At 32.5% G+C, this 22,161-nt stretch overlaps 1 protein-coding gene across 1 annotated transcript in view; it reads left to right on the top strand.

The window, feature by feature from the left end:
• LOC113391671 (nitrilase and fragile histidine triad fusion protein NitFhit) overlaps nucleotides 1–22,161 on the top strand; it is a 188,871-nt gene that overhangs the window by 42,545 nt on the left and 124,165 nt on the right. The window lies entirely within an intron of this gene.

Below are 22,161 nucleotides of genomic sequence, written 5' to 3'. Positions count from 1 at the left end.
GCTGAAAATGCTTCACTTATTCACATTTTTATAACGCGCTATATCTCGGAAACGGTGGCTCTAAGAAAAAAAAGTATAAATACATTTTTTATAGATTATTTTATAAGCTTCAATTTTATTCTGAAGTAATCTTGCGATAAAACTTACCGTTTTCCTGAAAATTGCGAAAAACTATATTTCGACCTCAAATAAAAAATAATCCAAGTACCGGTATGATTCGGAACTTCTGAATATTATTTTTAATTATGTTTTGAACAAGTGAAAGCATTTTCATCTTGATGTAAGTTTATGTAACTCTACTCCTCTTTTTTGGTCTAATTTGACCGGACTATATAAATTTTAATAAATCGAAATTAAATTATCTAAATAACATTGAATATTTATTACTACTAAACTAATAACAATACATTCATTTGAATTATTCGACTAAGATAATAAATTAAACCAAATAATACAAGTATCGAAAAAAGAGAAACAAAAAGGATATAAATTCAGATATATCTGTCAATAAGTATTGCCAAAGTCGTATGACTATGCAGAGAATGTTTTAATGACTGCGTCGTTTAGATAGTGGCTAAGGAGGCCTGGTATAAGATCCCAGTTTAGGCCAATATAAAGTACCTGAGTTTATCTGTCGAAAAATTCTCAGTAACAGCCCTCCCGTGCCTCGGAAAGCACGTGAAGCCTTTGGTCCCTTCAGATCTCTGTCCGATTGGGTTGGATTTACGGTCCTATAGGATTAAAATATGATTATAATATGACATGACCGGTATTTAGGCTTGCATTCATGAGTTTAAGATGGATACCGTGTGTAGATTTTTTGAAAATTCACAATAGTATAGATTTTTTTTTTAAGTTAGTAACTTTGGGCTTCTGTTTACAAGTAAAAGACCAATTTAGTACATCATATTCTATTGAGTAAACCCAGTACATAAATCTATACACGCGGTAGTGTCTCAAGCCAAGTTCAAGTATAAGAACTTGCGAGCAGCACCATGAGTTACACGAACCATTTGGAGTCACTTTTTACCTCCTCAAAACTTAAAAACTATTTCACATAAATGTGTCAAATTCATCTTATATATTGAAACTCGCGAGATACATATGTGCTTCAAATTTCATGAACACATTCATGAGAACTATCTAAGTCAGACCTTAGGCCACAATATATTCTCCTAAGTTATAAACACAAATGATATTTTATGTAGTTATAAATAAATTTCAGGACTGACCATTGAACTTGGCACCCATTTAGATCTCACTTCTTTGGTCGTTGAAGTCAACAACCAAGGCCTATATCATAATATTTAACTTGGCTCACATTTCACATTTATGTTTTGATGGGATAATCTTTAAAGCAGTCACTGTATAGGAATTTCGAACTAACTCAGATTTTACTTCAATTCATCAATCATACGTGTTATAATCATAATCATTCACATACATCCAAAATTCATTCTGTAAAGAAGAGGAACTCCCCTTATTATAAGGCTCATACACATCCCTCATTGGTACACAATACATTCATTTGATTTGCAGTTTTTACTTTTTAGTTGGCATTTAGACTTGGTAGTCCTTGGTGGGAGGGGGATTACCACACACCTATCATTTATTTTACCACCTCTATGACCACTATACTGCTGTGTTTTGATTAGCCATTGTTCATCACAGTAAATTCCCTGGTTAAAACGTATATACAGTGTAAAAAATTTGGTTTATTGTGATATTTGCATGTTCCTAAAACCAAATGTTTATCCGGGGGTAATCATGATTATAATATTTGGATTGTTATAGAAAGTATTCCCAGATAGAATTTAGTCTCTTTTTTTTCATTATTATTCACTTGGTGGTGGAGACCACCAAAACTGTATTCCCAGGTACAAATTAGTCTTTTTTTTTCATTATTTTTCATTTAGTGGTGGTTCTTTTTCCATCTGGGTAGGAACCACTTACTCATCATAAATTCAATCGTCAAACTATAAGACGTGAGTGAGCCAGTAAGTACACTCAAGGGACGTAACGTCTCAGCTCCTAAGGTTAGGTGGCGCATTGATTATATAAGAAATAGTTAAAATTTAATACGTCACCGATATCTATATGGGTGTACTATAAGATGGCCTTTTAGGCCGTCAGCCTACCGACATCTGTAAAAAAGACGCAGTTAAATTTATCAAATTTAATTATAGTATAATTCAAAGTGGCTACGAATTTCAAAATGATCACTAAATCAAACTTCATACATAACAAATCGCACGTCACAAACAAAAGGGTATTTATTATCTTCTTAAACAGTGTTCCGAGATAATCGCGTTTAAAAGTTCGAAAAATCATAGCTGCGGATCCAAGAGTTCCAATATCCTAATTTATACCTTGTTTTAAAGTTACATTCTTCTACTTTATGTTGAATAAGTTTAGTGAGTGTATTATTAGTAATTTTACTTTTATTGGCACTGGTATAGCACTGGGGGAAGATGATACTTTATAAACAGTTCACTTAGATCAGATGTTTCTCTTAAGACTGTCTTGCTCATCCAAAATTAACAATAGTTTGATAATTGTCAAGTAGTAATCAATAATGATACCTCATTAAAGAGTAGAAAATGTTTAATTTTAATACTATAAGTGAGAAATTAATATAATGAAATTACTGATTAAAACCGAAAAAGATTTATTAAAAATAAATTAACATCAGTTAAGAATTAAAAAAAAACTATAATTAACAATTAAACAAAAAATTAACACAACAATAAAATCTAAATTTTTGTAACAATCAAAATCTACGTAAAAATTGTATTTGTTTCTTAAACATTAGACATAATTGCTATCCAAACTTTAAAAAACTTGTGGAATTTAATATTAAAATATTAATTATAATCACACTGAAATATAATCTACACAAAAAATATTATAAAAATAGTAATACATTTTCCTACCTTCACGGTACAACAACAGGCTTAAGATACATATTTATGTGGCTATTTCGGCATCATTAAATTTCCCAATTATTAGACGTAATTATAGTAAAATCAAATAGGAGCATTTAAATAAAATATGTTTTAATCATATTTTTTTCAAGTGATCAGACTTATAAGTTATTGTTATAGTTATTAATATTATATAAAATTACCATAAGCTCTTATCATACTAATATCGTTATGAATGGCATTTCAAGTCTCAAAATCAGTTAAAAGTTATCATTAAAATATAAAATAATCTACATTATGTACTACAAGGATTTGTAGAAATCATAGTAGATTTGCGGAATGTGCCGTTTTTCAATTAGCTTTAAAATATCCTGCTTTTTTTTTCTCACTGACTAGCATTTTTGCAGAATAAGCTTTTTCCAGACTTTCTGGAATAGCGAATACAGTTTTCTGCTGTCTTGTATTACAATTTCTTATTTCTATTCGCTTAAAATCTTCATCGGCATAGGATGTTTTTACATGAAAAGCCAGAGGATCATCTTTTCTAACTTGTATTATTTTTATATCTGTTAATTTTACTTGACAGTTGTCAGTTGATTTAGAATAGTTATTTTCAATTTTATCGCACATTGTTTTAATATCGTAGAAGTCGTTAATAGCTAGCTCTTGAACTGCAAAGTAAGGTGGATTTTTCTTTGCAGTTTTTATTATACTTACCATATTCTTGAGGGCTATAAATAGGACCAGACTTCAGTGATCTATTGATACCTTTTTCTATGGTTGAGTGAAAAGCGTCACCTTCCATTTGAGTATGTCTTAATCTTTGTAGATTTGCGTTAAGCTCTTGCTTCCCTCTAAATATTGACGAGTGCTCTGTGCTCTGATGTAGTGGCTTTCTATACGTGGTATTGACTGAATAAATCTACGAACTTCGGCGGTTTCTTGCGTCAATTTTGCATGTTTGGAATCTGGCCTCTTAAATCCTCAGCAACAAATCGAACCTCATTCGTTTTTTGTCGAACTGTTAATATTGTTTTATCATTTATGTCTAAAGCAGACTTGAAAAACAGTTTGCAAACGCGAATTTTTCGGTCTTCAATATTAAAATAAAAAGCGTTATTGAAAGAACGCGACGGTTTTTCATTTTCACAGTTTACGCAACGATTAGAACGTTGTTTCGGTTTTATTTCTTGCATACTATTTTTGATAAAATCTCTTTGCCTATTTATGTCACCCAACGACCAGTAACTGTCAAAAATCTGCTTTCGTTTTGCTTCATCTATATTAAATGCACACTTTAATTAACAAGTAGTTGCATTACAGGGATTTTTCAGCAATCGTGGTTCAACTCGCTTCTTTTTCGAATTAAAATACTCCAATCCCAAATTGCGTTTTCTCTTGTTAATCTGCTTCATAGAGTTACTAACGACCATGGTATTCACATTTTGTTCCTAAGAAAATGACTTATGCAGCGTACAGTCATTATCTGAATAAAATTTGTTAAAATGAGGGATACATAGATTTCACCTATAATAATAATAATAAAGCCCTTTTATTCCGAACCACAGTACAAATACCAAACAATACAATATTTATTTATTTATTTATAATATGTCACGCAGTTCGGCGTGCCTCTTGGCATAGGCCTCCTCCAGCTCTCTCCATTGAGCTCGATCCTCCGCGACTCTAGTCCAAAATGGTCCCAGGGTTAGGCGGATATCGTCACTCCATCTACTCTTTGGACGCCCTGGTTTTCTGGTGTTCTCTCTAGGATACCAAAGAGTCACCTGTTGGCTCCACTTGTTTAACTTGCAGCGCAACATGTGTCCTGTCCAGCTCCATTTTAGATACTCTATGCGAGATATGATATCCGTGACTTTAGTCTTTCTTCTGATTTCCTCATTTCTGATCCTATCACTAAGCCTCGTTCCCAACATGCTTCTTTCCATTGCTCTTACGGTTTTGGCTAGTTGTTCTCTGTGTTTTTCCGTTAGAGTCCATGTCTCGCAGCCGTACGTCATGCAAGGAAGAACACAAGTGTTGAAAGTCTTTCTCTTGATATGTACACCTAAGTCTTTGTTCTGCATGATTTCTTTCAACGACCAGTATTTCTTCCACCCGCTAGCTACTCTTTTGTTTATTTCTTTAGACATGGAGTCCTCCGGAGATATGATTTGTCCTAGGTAAACATATTCTTTCACATACTCAAACTTGGTTCCGTGGACCTCTATGTCGATTTCTATTGAGTTGGTCATTAGCTTTGTTTTGTCCGCGTTAATTTCTAAGCCCACTTCTCTGCTTTTTTCTGCTAGGGCTTTTATCATGTGCTCCAGCTTTTTGGGATCTTCTTCCAGCAGGACAATATCATCGGCAAATCTCAAGTGATTGAGGCGGTTTCCATTGATGTTAATACCGTTACTCTCCCAGTCCAATTTTCTAAATATGTGTTCTAGCACAGCATTAAACAGCTTAGGCGACAAAGGGTCTCCTTGTCTTAAACCTCTGTTTATTGGAAAGGGTTCTCCTTTTGACTCTAGTTTAACACTGCCTTTGCTTTCTTTGTATATGGACTTGATTAGTTCTATGTAGACCTCTTCCATGCCTTGTTCCTTTAGACTCCGCCAGATAAATGTATGTTTTAAACTATCGAATGCTTTGGAGTAGTCTATAAAGCAGATATATTTCACCTAGGCAATTTTTATACTCACAGTGTTGATGACTGGTTTGGTTGGTCGCGTCAGATAACACGTTGTGATTATTTATTTCTGTGAGAGTCTCGTTTGCTAAATCATGTTGAAGGGTTTCTCCAGTTAATTTATTATCGTGAACAGTATTCTTACTTTGCGAAATTCTGTTGTGGAATTCGCAACCGTTATCCATCTGAACATTGTCGAAATGATCCCAACATAAAAAAAACTATTGCACTTACTGCAGGCCGAAAAAACGTCCGACGAATAAGAGCCATACTCGCATGTTTGTTGGCTACCCGATGACTCTGATGCACATGATTGAGGACGGTGCTGCGTATTTTTTTCGGGGACATAAGTTGGGTCGCGTAAATCGTCACCATCAGCAAACGGGTCTTCATTTTCGGTATTTGAATTCGATTCGGGTGTACTTTGGCGATCGTAGATTGCCGTCATTATCATTTCAGCCCTCTTACTTCGCTTCATAGTTTGTAAGTAATGCTAAAATTTTACAGAAAAGTATAAATAAACATCAAACTAAACGGTAACATTTCATTTGTAACTCCGTCACTGAGCGTCAATCTCAATTAAAAAAGTATTATCTTATACAAATTGGGAGCTATAAAGTATCCATTTGAATTAACTTCGTTAACAATAAAACAAAATTAATATTTAACAGGCATTTGGGTATTATTTTAAAATGATATTGCAAATTCATATTATATTTAACAATTAATAGGGTATTAAGTCAATATAATACTGTATAAAATAATCACATTTCAAGTTTTTGCTCCGTAATTCACAGCGATCAGGTCACTTAAACTAAATACGTGTGAGGCGTACGAACGCTGAGCGGCAACTGATTCAAATAAGGTGCGACCGTTTTGATTGTTTCGGGTATGGCGGTAGTGAGCAGTCAATAAATAAATGTGTTGTCATATCTCAGAAACTATTTGACCTAGAAATATCATTGTCTTACCAATTTATAAAGAAAAAAATGTAGTTTTCGAAACGCAAATAAAAAAAACGCGTTTTTAGACATAATACCCTTTTATTTGTGATGTGCGAATTGTCATTCCTATGAGCTATTCGATTCCATACTTAGAGTCCTCGTTGTCTGTTATATTTTAAATAACCCGATTACTAATTTCAAGAATCAAATATGAGGTAATTTTTCAGCAATTTTTACGATATCGTACGTGTACGTGTATGATATTTGACTTCCAATAGTTCAACGATAGACATTTTTTTTTTTTCTAACTTTGTGATATAAATGTCAAAAGTTCGTTTCTCTTTGGCTATCGTCATTCTATGAAACTATCATAAATTATGTTCAGGAAACTATCACAAAAAAGGCAATTTTTAAGCAATTATTTAGGAAACTATCATGAATGAGGTAATGTTTTACAAATGGTTCAGGAAACTATCATAAATGAGGCAATGTTTAAGCAATTGCTTAGGAAACTATCTTGAATGAGGCAATTTTTAAGCAATTGCTTAGGAAACTATCATGAAGGAGGTAATGTTTTACCAATGGTTCAGGAAACTATCATAAAAGAGGCAATTTTTAAGCAATTGCTTAGGAAACTATCTTGAATGAGGCAATTTTTAAGCAATTGCTTAGGAAACTATCATGAAGGAGGTAATGTTTTACCAATGGTTCAGGAAACTATCATAAAAGAGGCAATTTTTAAGCAATTGCTTAGGAAACTATCTTGAATGAGGCAATTTTTAAGCAATTGCTTAGGAAACTATCATGAAGGAGGTAATGTTTTACCAATGGTTCAGGAAACTATCATAAAAGAGGCAATTTTTAAGCAATTGTTTAGGAAACTATCTTGAATGAGGCAATTTTTAAACAATTGCTTAGGAAACTATCATGAAGGAGGTAATGTTTTACCAATGGTTCAGGAAACTATCATAAAAGAGGCAATTTTTAAGCAATTGTTTAAGAAACTATCATGAAGGAGGTAATGTTTTACAAATGGTTGAGGAAACTATCATAAACGAGGCAATTTTTAGTAATTATTTAAGAAACTATCATGAGGGAGGTAATGTTTTACCAATGGTACAGGAAACTATCATAAACGAGGCAATTTTTAGTAATTATTTAAGAAACTATCATAAATGAGGTAATTTTTAAACAATTGCTTAGGAAACTATCATGAATGAGGCATTTTTAAGCAATTGTTTAGGAAACTATCATGAATGAGGCAAATTTTTAAACAATTGCTTAGGAAACTATCATGAAGGAGGTAATGTTTTACAAATGGTTGAGGAAACTATCATAAGTGAGGCAATTTTTGAGTAATTATTTAAGAAACTATCATGAATGAGGCAATGTTTCACCAATGGTTCAGGAAACTATCATGAATGAGGCAATTTTTTAGTAATTATTTAAGAAACTATCATGAATGAGGCAATTTTTCAGCAATAATTTAATAAGCTATCATGAATGATGCAATTTTTAAGCAACTATCATGAATGAGCCAATGTTTCACCAATGGTTCAGGAAACTATCATGAATGAGCCAATATTTCACCAATAGTTCAGGAAACTATCATGGATGGGGCAATTTTTCGGCAATAATTGAAGAAACTATCATAAATGAGGCAAATTTTTAGCAATTATTTAAGAAATTATCATGAATGAGGCAATGTTTCACCAATGGTTCAGGAAACTATCATGAATGAGGCAATTTTTCAGCAATAATTTAATAAGCTATCATGAATGAGACAATTTTTAAGCAACTACCATGGATGAGCCAATTTTTCACCAATGATTCAGGAAACTATCATGAATGAGGCAATTTTCACCAATGGTTCAGGAAAATATCATGACTGAGGCAATTTGTCAGTAAAAATTTAATAAGCTATCATGAATGAGACAATTTTTAAGCAACTATCATGAATGAGCCAATGTTTCACCAATGGTTCAGGAAACTATCATGAATGAGCCGATATTTCACCAATGGTTCAGGAAACTATCATGAATGAGGCAATTTTTCAGCAATAATTTAATAAGCTATCATGAATGATGCAATTTTTAAGCAACTATCATGAATGAGCCAATGTTTCACCAATGGTTCAGGAAACTATCATGAATGAGCCAATATTTCACCAATGGTTCAGGAAACTATCATGGATGGGGCAATTTTTCGGCAATAATTGAAGAAACTATCATAAATGAGGCAAATTTTTAGCAATTATTTAAGAAATTATCATGAATGAGGCAATGTTTCACCAATGGTTCAGGAAACTATCATGAATGAGGCAATTTTTCAGCAATAATTTAATAAGCTATCATGAATGAGACAATTTTTAAGCAACTATCATGGATGAGCCAATTTTTCACCAATGATTCAAGAAACTATCATGAATGAGGCAATTTTCACCAATGGTTCAGGAAAATATCATAACTGAGGCAATTTGTCAGCAAAAATTTAATAAGCTATCATGAATGAGACAATTTTTAAGCAACGATCATGAATGAGCCAATGTTTCACCAATGGTTCAGGAAACTATCATGAATGAGCCGATATTTCACCAATGGTTCAGGAAACTATCACGAATGAGGCAATTTTTCGGCAATAATTGAAGAAACTATCATAAATGAGGCAAATTTTTAGCAATTATTTAAGAAATTATCATGAATGAGGCAATGTTTCACCAATGGTTCAGGAAACTATCATGAATGAGGGAATTTTTCACCAATGGTTCAGGAAACTATCATGAATGAGGCGATATTTCACCAATGGTTCAGGAAACTATCATGAATGAGGCAATTTTTCGGCAATAATTGAAGAAACTATCATAAATGAGGCAAATTTTTAGCAATTATTTAAGAAATTATCATGAATGAGGCAATGTTTCACCAATGGTTCAGGAAACTATCATGAATGAGGGAATTTTTCACCAATGGTTCAGGAAACTATCATGAATGAGGCAATTTTTTAGCAACTATCATGGATGAGGCAATTTTTCACCAATGGTTCAGGAAACTATCATGAATGAGGCAATTTTCACCAATGGTTCAGGAAACTTATCATGAATGAGGGAATTTTTCACCAATGGTTCAGGAAACTATCATGAATGAGGAAATTTTTCACCAATGGTTCAGGAAACTATCATGAATGAGGCAATTTTTCACCAATGGTTCAGAAAACTATTATGAATGAGGCAATTTTTTAGCAACTATCATAAATGAGGCAATTTTTCACCAATGGTTCAGGAAACTATCATGAATGAGGCAATTTTCACCAATGGTTCAGGAAACTTATCATGAATGAGGGAATTTTTCACCAATGGTTCAGGAAACTATCATGAATGAGGCAATTTTTCACCAATGGTTCAGGAAACTATCATGAATGAGGCAATATTTCAAAAATAATTTAATAAGCTATCATGAATGAGACAATTTTTAAGCAACTATCATTAATGAACCAATGTTTCAGGAAACTATCATGAATGAGCCAATATTTCACCAATGGTTCAGGAAACTAACATGAATGAGGCAATTTTTCGGCAATAATTGAAGAAACTATCATAAATGAAGCAAATTTTTAGCTTTATTTAAGAAATTATCATGAATGAGGCAATGTTTCACCAATGGTTCAGGAAACTATCATAAATGAGGCAATTTTTCAGCAATAATTTAATAAGCTATCATGAATGAGGCAATGTTTCAGCAATAATTTATGAGCTATCATGAATGAGGCAATTTTTAAGCAACTATTATGAATGAGGCAATTTTTCACCAATGGTTCAGGAAACTTTCATGAATGAGGCAATATTTCACCAATGGTTCAGGAAACTATCATGAATGAGGCAATTTTGACCAATGGTTCAGGAAACTATCATGAATGGGGCAATTTTGACCAATGGTTCAGGAAACTATCATGAATGAGGCAATTTTTCACCAATGGTTCAGGAAACTATCATGAATGAGGCAATTTTTCAACAATAATTTAATAAGCTATCATGAATGAGACAATTTTTAAGCAACTATCATGAATGAACCAATGTTTCACCAATGGTTCAGGAAACTATCATGAATGAGCCAATATTTCACCAATGGTTCAGGAAACTAACATGAATGAGATAATTTTTCGGCAATAATTGAAGAAACTATCATAAATGAAGCAAATTTTTAGCAATTATTTAAGAAATTATCATGAATGAGGCAATGTTTCACCAATGGTTCAGGAAACTATCATAAATGAGGCAATTTTTCAGCAATAATTTAATAAGCTATCATGAATGAGGCAATTTTTCACCAATGGTTCAGGAAACTATCATGAATGAGGCAATTTTCACCAATGGTTCAGGAAACTATCATGAATGAGGCAATTTTGACCAATGGTTCAGAAAACTATCATGAATGAGGCAATTTTCACCAATGGTTCAGGAAACTATCATGAATGAGGGAATTTTCACCAATGGTTCAGGAAACTATCATGAATGAGGCAATTTTGACCAATGGTTCAGAAAACTATCATGAATGAGGCAATTTTTCAGCAATAATTTATGAACTATCATGAATGAGGCAATTTTTAAGCAACTATCATGGATGAGGCAATTTTTCACCAATGGTTCAGGAAACTATCATGAATGAGGCAATTTTCACCAATGGTTCAGGAAACTATCATGAATGAGGCAATTTTGACCAATGGTTCAGAAAACTATCATGAATGAGGCAATTTTTCAGCAATAATTTATGAGCTATCATGAATGAGGCAATTTTTAAGCAACTATCATGGATGAGGCAATTTTTCACCAATGGTTCAGGAAACTATCATGAATGAGGCAATTTTCACCAATGGTTCAGGAAACTATCATGAATGAGGGAATTTTCACCAATGGTTCAGGAAACTATCATGAATGAGGCAATTTTGACCAATGGTTCAGAAAACTATCATGAATGAGGCAATTTTTCAGCAATAATTTATGAGCTATCATGAATGAGGCAATTTTTAAGCAACTATCATGGATGAGGCAATTTTTCACCAATGGTTCAGGAAACTATCACGAATGAGGCAATTTTCACCAATGGTTCAGGAAACTATCATGAATGAGGGAATTTTTCACCAATGGTTCAGGAAACTATCATGAATGAGCCAATATTACACCAATGGTTCAGGAAACTAACATGAATGAGGCAATTTTTCGGCAATAATTGAAGAAACTATCATAAATTAAGCAAATTTTTAGCAATTATTTAAGAAATTATCATGAATGAGGCAATGTTTCACCAATGGTTCAGGAAACTGTCATGAATGAGGCAATTTTTCAGCAATAATTTATGAGCTATCATGAATGAGGCAATTTTTAAGCAACTATTATGAATGAGGCAATTTTTCACCAATGGTTCAGGAAACTATCATGAATGAGCCAATATTTCACCAATGGTTCAGGAAACTAACATGAATGAGGCAATTTTTCACCAATGGTTCAGGAAACTAACATGAATGAGCCAATATTTTACCAATGGTGCAGGAAACTATCATGAATGAGGCAAATTTTCACCAATGGTTCAGGAAACTATCATAAATAAGGCAAAGTTTTAGCGATGGTTTAAAAAACTAATAAATAATAAATGAAGAATTTTTTCGGGATAATCAACATCAGCATTTATCTTTTCCAACAATTCTATATTCTTTAAAATATTGTTGTATTATGATAGGATCCTAGATTTGTATCATCCATTGGCAAATTGTTCGACCAAACATTAATGTTTTGTGATACTGTATTGGTGTGAATATTCAGTGGACCAATTAAATACGAGAAATAACTTATCAAATCCCAATGTTTTGGTAATAAACTAAAAAACTATATTTATAAATTTAAATACATTACAAAATTTGTTATAAATAGAGTTGCTTCTGACAGTAAAATAAGGCTAGGTAGTTTGATGGTTAAAGATACAGTAAAAACTGTTTAAAGAGATTGTCTGTCTGGTATAATATTTTAATGTAACTAGCCAATGTAAATTTGCCAACCGTACTTTTCAATTGCCATTCGAATGTCTTAGAAAATCTGAGCCATATTGTATCATCAAATTTTTTGACCGAATATAGAACTATATGTAAAAAAGGGTCGTAGCATAACTTTTTACAGGAAATCTGTAGTTACATATATTCATTGAATTGTAAAATTGCATTTTTAATATTTGACAAGATTATTATGAGGAATGGAATAGGTAGTATTAGTTGTCCATTTTTCACGTTTGGGCAAGGCCTCTTAAGAAACATTTGGACCTTTTTTTGTAATATTCTGTTATTAAATGGATGGTAGTTCTAAGATTGTCGTTCAAAAGGAGCCCCACTGTGACTCCACTGATAGATGGTCAAAGTGATCTTAAAAAGCTCACAGAATTTTTTTTTTCTTTATAATGTTTGCTAAAAAGTGTATTAGAATAATAATTATTGGGTTGGCAACTAAGTGATTGCCGAATTTGTGGGCAGGTAGACTTTACACTTTCTTTTGTTTTCTTAACCTGGTCAAAACATCTAACCTACAACTACTACTACTAACTACTACTAACTACCTTTATTGTATTACTTCCAAAAAGGCAAGAACGCATCGCAAGCACAAAATAAGTTACGTGCCATATGTGGAAATGAAGCCTTGAAAGAAAGGCAGTATCGAAATTGGTTTGCCAGATTTCGTTCTGGTGATTTTTCATTGAAAAATGCTCAACGATCTGGCCGTCAAAGTCAATGCAACCCATATCAAGGCCATTATTGATTCAGATCGTCACAGTACAACACGTGATATCAGAGAAGCTCAATATATCGCATACATGCATCGAAAATAATCTAAAAATGCTTGGTTTTGTCAAGAAACTCGATTTGAATTTTCTTTCTTATTTGATATCTGCAATCACTTAGTTGCCAACCATATATTATTTAAGGTCAATTTAAGATTAGTCATGGAAGGACTCAGATTCTTTTAAGGATTTTGAGGCCTTTAGTGTATTTAGAAATATGAAATAGTTTGGTTTGTTAGCTCTAAATTTTTCTTGCATCTCGATTTTCAAATCGAGCTAATAGAGTTCGTGTAATCATATTATATTATAATGAGAAGCAAAATGATAGCAGAGACAAGGTCCCTTTTTTTAATTTGTCTTACGACAACGTCTTAACGGAATCATTGTAAATGCCATCCACCGACAGACGTCTGTCAATTGGTCACGACTTAGTTATTTATATAATCTTATTATTGTAATTGTAAATGGGGGGTACATATATTTTACTAAAGATAGTATTTTCTTCTCTTATAGATATTGGGACTTGTACCTAATCTAATTTAATCTGTACTTCGTAGAGTAGTATAAGTATACTTCAAATTACTAAAGATTGCCTAAAGTGTATTTGTAGTCTATACCAACCATAAGAAGAATAAATCAAAATAAACCATGATTTTGAATTGATACGATATCATTGGTCGAGATACTGAATAACCTATGGTGATCGGCGTTTTAAATTTCGGCGACATTGTTATCGGGACTTTCGGAGTAAAATTAAAGTGGAAAAATCAATCAAGAACTGTTTGTAGTGTACAATATAGCGGAGCTATTAGCAAATGGTTTAAATCTATGGTTTGTTTATCTTTATTCCTTCTTTGATTGGAATAGGATGTACAGTTGTTTATTTTAGTTCCATAGTTGCACTAACGTTGATTAAAATTACCAAATATTTGGACCTGACTGAGATCTCCCAATAAATAATACACAACACGAACTTTATATGGATCTGTCTATGGGCTCCTTCAAGTGGACCGTGTTAGAAGTGTTCCAAATAAGAACACACAATTTCGTTTTAAGATTTTAAACTGAAAACTATGTTTATAGTTACTTTTGTATAATGATTATAACAGTAATACATAATACTATTTAAATTATTTTAAAGGTATTTCATACTAGGTTTTCTTTCTATTTTAAGTATTTTGCTTTGTGATCAAATGGGTTGTAATATTTCTGTAAAACGCGGTTCAATTGTAGGACACCAAAGTGCACCATACATAAAGATATCGCACCATTTATTTAAAAAAAAACTAAAATTTAAAACAATACAGTTTAAATGAACAATGTTATACATTAAAAAATTAAAAAAATCACGATTCATGTAAGGATTGTGTCGATACCCAATACACGCAAAACTGTTTAGGAAAAAGTTACGGTTCAATAAAACACGCACACACTGACACGCATACATGAACTCAGAAAACATCGGGCATTTGGGCAGTCGTGTATAGTCTTGTCTGCCTAGAGCCTTAATTAACCTAAATACAAAGACTTAACAAGAAAGTATTGAAGTCGTAGTTGTTTTTTTTTATTTTGTTTTTTATAAATTCCTTTTTTTTCCTTTAGTTCTTTATTTGAAATTTATAATTTGTACTTTTGTTGTATTTTTTTTTTCTTTTCTAGCTGTAGCAAATCCAAAAACAATTTGGATCTGCTATCCTTATAGCAATGGCCCCCTAAACTGGAACCCGTAGATCCGAACTTGTGCGCAACAGTCGAGGGGCGGCGCGGCTGCGACTATTCTGTCGCACGTCTATAATAATCCCAAACATTCGGGTCGGTTTACTACAGGCTGGTAAAGGCTTATGCTATTACAGTCTACGCAAGTCGTGCGACAGTTTAGTCTAATGTCAGTACCCCACACAAGTTTGGTGATACGCGGGCGCAGTTTTGGCGGGAATTCGACGCCTCTGCGTTTTTTTTTCCTTTTGTTTATTTTTCTTTATGTTTGATTTATTTCTTAACTGTATTTTCATTTGTATTATTACTTTTTTTTCTTTTAAAACTTTCGATTACTTTTAGAGAAAAAAAAAACATATTTTTTTATGTTTACATGTGTTTTGATTTATTTTATTTATATTTAGTTAAAACTCAGCTTTTTATTTATTTTTTGATAAATAAAAATACTGTTTTTACCTTCGATACTATTCCAAATATATTCTATCTCTATTGTATAACATCTTCTAGAAAGTTCTAGAAAGTTCAATTGTAGGTAAAAATAAGTTGACTATGATTATTAGACAGCTAATTGTGTATATATTTATAATAGCTAGTTATGTATAAATTTATAATAATCAGTAGATTTAGTGTTTTATATATAAGATGTCATTATAAATTTGTTTTATAATGTTTCATATATTTCTGGTCTCTTGTCTCGTTCTAATTACGTGAGTCTGTAAGAGACAGAATACTCAACTGTAATCCTTTGTATGATTGTATTGTAAACATATTTGTTTAGTATAGGTATTTAAATAATGTTAACATATAATAATTATTATTATAAAGTAAAGAAACGATTGTATATTATAATATTTATTATACAATAATTATTAATATAATATAAAATAAATTTAGCTTATAAGTTCAGAAGTCCAGAAGTAACCAGAAGTCGTAGAAGTCGTAGAAGCAAGGGAAGTCGCCGGCGGGGTGAGGTAGTAGGTTGTATAGTACTGCATTACAACATTTAGGAGAGACTGTATAGCCTGCTAACTTTCCCGGCCGACGGCAGAGCGACGGTGAGATCAGAAGATTTCATAGAACAGAAGTCAGAAGATATCTAAATCTTATGAATTTTGTTAAAATTCTCTTTGACAGATGCAGCCGAGAAGGTTCCAGAATTGTATTTGTCAAATTGACAAACATGTCAGTCATAAACTCATTAAATTTTGTGTCAAATGTTTTGACTGGTTCGCTTACACAAGAAGACTTTCATTTAAATTATGATTCTGTTCATGCTATTAAACTTAGTATCTTAGAAGATTTTTTGTGCAATAAAATCGATTTTAATAAATAAGAACATAAACTACCGCTAATCTTAGTATTTTTTATCGCAACAAGCCAAAATCAAAATATACTTTATTCAAGCTGGCTTTTACAGGAACTTTTAAATTATAATTTTACAGAACTGTATTAAATGGAAAGCCACCACTGGCACCGGTTCGGAATGTATATTCTACCTAGAAGAACCGACAAGAACTTAAATAGTTTCAATTTCATTTAAAATAAATTAATTTATTCTTTTGTAATAAAGATATAAAATCTTCAATGATCACAATTTATAATCTGTGACCACATTTAAAAGTCATTGAAAACAACTGAATTCAACAAGACTTGACCGATAAATATAATATCCACACAATATTTGTATTATCGAGACATTTTTCATCTAGGATAAAATCAAAATAGTCTTTATTCAAGTAGGCTCTTAAAGCATCTTTGAATCGTTACGATAGTTGGCTACATTTTATAAACGAAACTGACACTTTTTCACAATTATGATTGGTTCTTTTATTTAAAAAAAAGTATAACAATTTTCAAATACACTTCGTATAAAGATGACGTTTTAAAATATATATATACGTACTGTTGCTAGTAAATAACCTTATGGAACGATTCAATTAGTCTAAATCTATATACTTATAATTCATTCAAGTAGGCTTTTAGAGTAAATTTTTAAATCGTCCTTATACAGAATTATATTAAAATTAAACTACCAGTAGTTCGAATTGTCGTTATATCGAGAAGAACCAGCAAGAATATAAGTCCTCTTTTACACAATTAAATTACTAAGTTGTATATATTTGATCTGAAAGTCGAAAAGTACTAACTACACGCTTTAATTATCTTAAATCTTGCGTTGAGTAATATGTGTTTATTCGGTATTTTTTAAACTCTTTCGCGTTTAGTTGTTACATGACCACAACAATATTTTCCACTGAGCGTCGATATATATATTTTTTATCAACGCTATTTTACGACATAAATTAATTTTGCTACATAAAATATGTCACAGTATAAACTAATAATTAAAAACTAACTAAAAAACTAAATAAATTATAAAAATATCTTGTTAAGTTGCAAGATTCATCCGATTATTGAGAAAATATAAATAAATATATATACGATACTAATGGTTTTATTTTCAAACGTCGCCCTGTATTCCCTTTTAATATAAGTAAAAGTAAAAATGTCTAAAATAGTTTATAATAGTTGTTGCTACTTCAACGAGCATTATAGAATTAATTCATTTTAAAAGTTTCATCAAATAGAATCAGATTTTGAAATAGATGACAACATAAGAAAACTTGCTATTTAATTTTAAATAATTTGTTTACTAATGACATCACTTGCAAAGACAATCTACGTATACCAATAAACAAGACATGCCTAACTAAAAGAATAAACTGCAATGTACATGAAACTTATGTCAAGAGATGCAACGCGTTACCAAGAAGGTTTTAATATATAATTTGGATAAAGTCCGAAAGGTGGCGCTACGAGAAAGTTTACTCGGTGGTAGGCTCTGTTCCAGCCCACAGTAGTACTTAGTATTGTTGTGTTCCGGTTTGAAGGGTGAGTCAGTGTAGCTACAGGCGCAAGGGACATAACATCTTAGTTCCAAATTGAATGGGTTTGATGAATTGCATGACTCGCAGGGCCGCAAACCGTACATATATCTGTTTTAATTTTAGAATGATGGATTATTTCGAATAATCGTTTATTATTGACTTTGACTTCACTTGACTTAGCTGGGCGCCCCTTGAATCCACGGGGTCCTGGGCTGAAGCCCAAAAAGATCCGGCCCTGTCGAGAGCTTGAATAATCTATGATATTCACTATGGATTTGCGAAAAAATTGCATTTTAAACGTCGGCGAAACTGTTATCGTTATTTTGAAAATAATTAAAGTAGAAATAAGTGGTTAAGTGCAATGTTGTATTACAAATAAAGATATATTAATGATGAACTCTTAGTAGTGCACAATATAGCCGAGTTATTATATAGCAAATCGCATGAAATACGTAAATCTAAGATTTGTTTATCTTATTCCTACTTCCATAAGCTTTATATATTATGATATTTTTGCGAGCGATGGAGATTGAACGGTACGGTCGAGTAACTTAATTTAGACGTCATAATAGTAGACAACACAACCATCAATAATAATTAAACATTATTATTATTGTTGATTTTGAAATGTTAAAATTATATTTCACAACTGTCAGTCTTTAATTCGACACAGACAACGTAATGAAATGTTATCTATATTACGAGGGTTTCCTTAGCATATTGTTTAAAAAAAAAATTAGGCCTCTTTTCAAACAGACTAAAATGGTTCACTTGAAACGTCAAAAGTACAAAGTTTTTATTCAAAGAATTACAATGACTTACAAATTGTTAAAAAAAAAAATCTTATCCGAAACTAGAATGCGAATAAGTATGATCCTATATTAGAAAACCAATAAAAAAAAATTAATTAGTTAGCTTAGTTTTATAGATTTAACCGAAATAACGTTACAAAAACCTCTTCCAAAACATCTGTTATTAACATCTCACCCCTAATGGTACCCTAATAATAAAAGTTATACTTTTATAACAAAAAAATCCTTTACAGCAACGCTTACCTAAAAATAATAGCTTATTATTAGACAAGCAAAAAAAATTGCACGACTTTTTTAAGGATTGACAAAAAGGGTATATTGTTGTCTAGGATTAAATACAACAATGATTTTTTTTTTTATCCCGTTCCGCACCTGGAACATATCAAGGGTTAGTTTATTTTTAAGTCGTTTTGTAAAAAAAGATATATCGACGAAATGTCGTTACACTTTTTTTTTTATTGCAAATTCATAAATTGAATTTGCGCAAATTTATTATTCCATTTTTTTTTTTAAATTTGTAATAGGCAGACTAACACCTAATGGTAAATGGTGATAATCGCAAATAAACACTATAAGAAATATTAATCAATACTTACATCAACAATGCGCCATCAGATGTTATGTCCCTCGTGCCTATTTTTACACTGGCTCACTCGCTCTTCAAACTGGAACTCAACCATACTGAGTATTCATGTTTATTAGCAGAATATGTTATAAGTGGGTAGTATCTTGGTTCATTGCTTTTTATCCGATTACTATATTCAAGAAACGATTTTTTCTGGTTACGTTAATATTACCTCAACAGCTTGCTCCCTACTTACGGATCAGAAGACTACGAATCACCGATATTAAGATAAACGCAGGGCCGGACCGTGAGTGTAGGGCGCCCTGAGCTAAGACTACTTAGGGTATCTAATTACTTTGAGTAAGTATAGAAAAATATTTGATTTATATTATAATATATTATGCCTTACTGTTATACAACGCATTATCGTCTATTCTTTACTTTGACTTGACTTAGCTGGGCCCCCTTGAATCCACGGGGCCCTGGGCTGAAGCCCAAAAAGCCATATGGTAGATCCGGCCCTGGATAAACGTTTAAAAATGCCAGATAAGTACTACTGTGTCAAAAAAATTGCGAATGTAACTGGATAAATAATAAATATCAATATGTTTTACAGTTTAGAACAATCGTTTGGGCAGATTGGCAAAATATCACAGGACTTAGATGTTTTTCTTCATTCTTTTTAAATAGCCAATTCGTTTTTTTTTTTAAATATATAATTATAAGTAATCTAAAAAAAGGAAAAGCTTATAAAAGTTCCACTGAACCAAAACTCCTCTATTTAAAGAAGTGGTTTGGGACTTGTTCGACCACGGTGCTCTAATCCACAAAGACACGCTAGCACTAGAACAGGATCAAAAAGTTAATAAAAGGCGCAGGTCCATCTAAATCCAGGGTGAAGAGATGCTAAAACCCAAGCGCCGCGTGTTGGGGGTGCTTCGCTAATCATGGTCAAGTTTTGGACCGGTAAGGGGCGGTGCCAGATCATCCGAACACTGTATGCACAGGATCTCGTTGTGTTTCAGACTGGACTGCTTGGACAACACGCTTGTGTTGATTAGACAAGGTAATAATTTAAAAAATTGTGACTAGCCCTATTGTCACCTTCGAATAATAATAAAGTCTTCATTTTGACGGTTTACGTTACGAGCGTGGGTTGTGATTGTTAAAAGTTTGCTTGGAGGTAAAATTAAAGGTAGATAACGCTCTCGTTGTTTGATCCGCAATTTAAAAGTGCTCTATAGGTTAATCTTTTTGTTAATCGCTTATGTAATAAAGTAATGGCCCCAGAGCTCAGGGGCCTTCTAACCTAAGCTTTGAAAAGAGCGGGTCAGCCACCTCGCCAGCTCCTGAAGCTAGAAAACCTCGACCCTGCTCACGATCCTGTCTATATTTTTGAAAGGCAATATAAGTTAAAGAGGGGATGAGGGCGTGGGAGAGGGTGAGGCACCGGGGCCCTTGCACGCCTAGCTACGTCTCTGGTGGCGTTATGGTGATATGAAGAATTAATATTTCTTACACTATGTCTATGGCCAGTGGTGACTTACTAAGTGGCTATTTGCCATTTCGCCTATCTATATGAAAAAAAAAAGAAAAAAATATCGAATCGGACTATGTCACCGACAGATACATCGATTTTTACATGACTATGAAACTTACATTCACAAACCTGTACTAATATTATAAAGAGGTCAAATTTATTTGTTTGTATGTAGACGGTAATCTCAGGAACGAATGATACAAATAAATGAAAAAAAAAAAAAAAAAATTAAAATTCGACGTTTAAACAAAATGTTAAGGGGTTTGGTTGTTTAAATTTATTCAACACCATATCAATGTATTCCTCGTACTCCTCTATCTTTTTCTCTGAACAGGCACAGACTGCATCGCTGTCGTCCACTTTTTTTAATTTTATCTTTACAAATTAATGAAATAGATGTCTGTCATTTTGACATAACTTATTTAAAGCGCTTTTCACTTAAAAATAATTACGGTATACATTTTAAAACTAACACTGCTTTCTGTTACATTTTCACGGTGAAACCATTCAATCGATTCAGATTTAATTTGGTACAGAGCTTGAAGCCCAAGAACGATCGTATTAGCCAATATAACCTATATTTTTGACTCATTCCGGTATTTAGTTATTATCACCACCGCAACAAAAAAAGCCGCCAATATAGGCTAGGTTAGGTTAGGTTTTATTTTATATACTTACATATAACACATAAATAAATTTAAGCTAGCCTACAGTGGAGTTAATACGTATGTACATACATACCCTTATGCCTTAAATGTCTAATGTAGGAAATGAAGAGTTATAATTAAGTACATAATTTGCGTTTTTTATTATTTGAATAGGTAAGATTGATAAATGGACGCCCATAGACATTGGAACTATAAGACATACTAACCATACCCTACATCGCCAATGCCAAACCTTTGGAACTTAAATTTTAAGACTACAGTACCTGTACTGACTCACTCACCCAAGCCGGAATATAACAATACTAACTATTGCTGGGCCCCTTTACAATATGGGAATAGTTAGTCTATAGTCCACTACGCTGGCCCAGCGTTGGTTGAAGGCAGTATACGCTGGCAGAAACATCATACATCTTCGAGAACACTCAGACAGGCAAGATTTCTTACGATGTATTCAGTCTTTCGTCTTTTAATTTACTAATCATTTAATTTTGTATTATATAATAAGTATAATACGCATTTAAGGGTTAGGTTAGATCGTCCGGTCACCCGGTGCTAGGCATAAAGAAGTAGTCCTGTTCAAGCATGCTTTATACC

The sequence above is a fragment of the Vanessa tameamea genome, chromosome 30 (genome assembly GCF_037043105.1).
Source record: "Vanessa tameamea isolate UH-Manoa-2023 chromosome 30, ilVanTame1 primary haplotype, whole genome shotgun sequence".
NCBI lineage: Eukaryota > Metazoa > Arthropoda > Insecta > Lepidoptera > Nymphalidae > Vanessa > Vanessa tameamea.
This window is presented reverse-complemented; position numbering and strand designations above follow the sequence as displayed.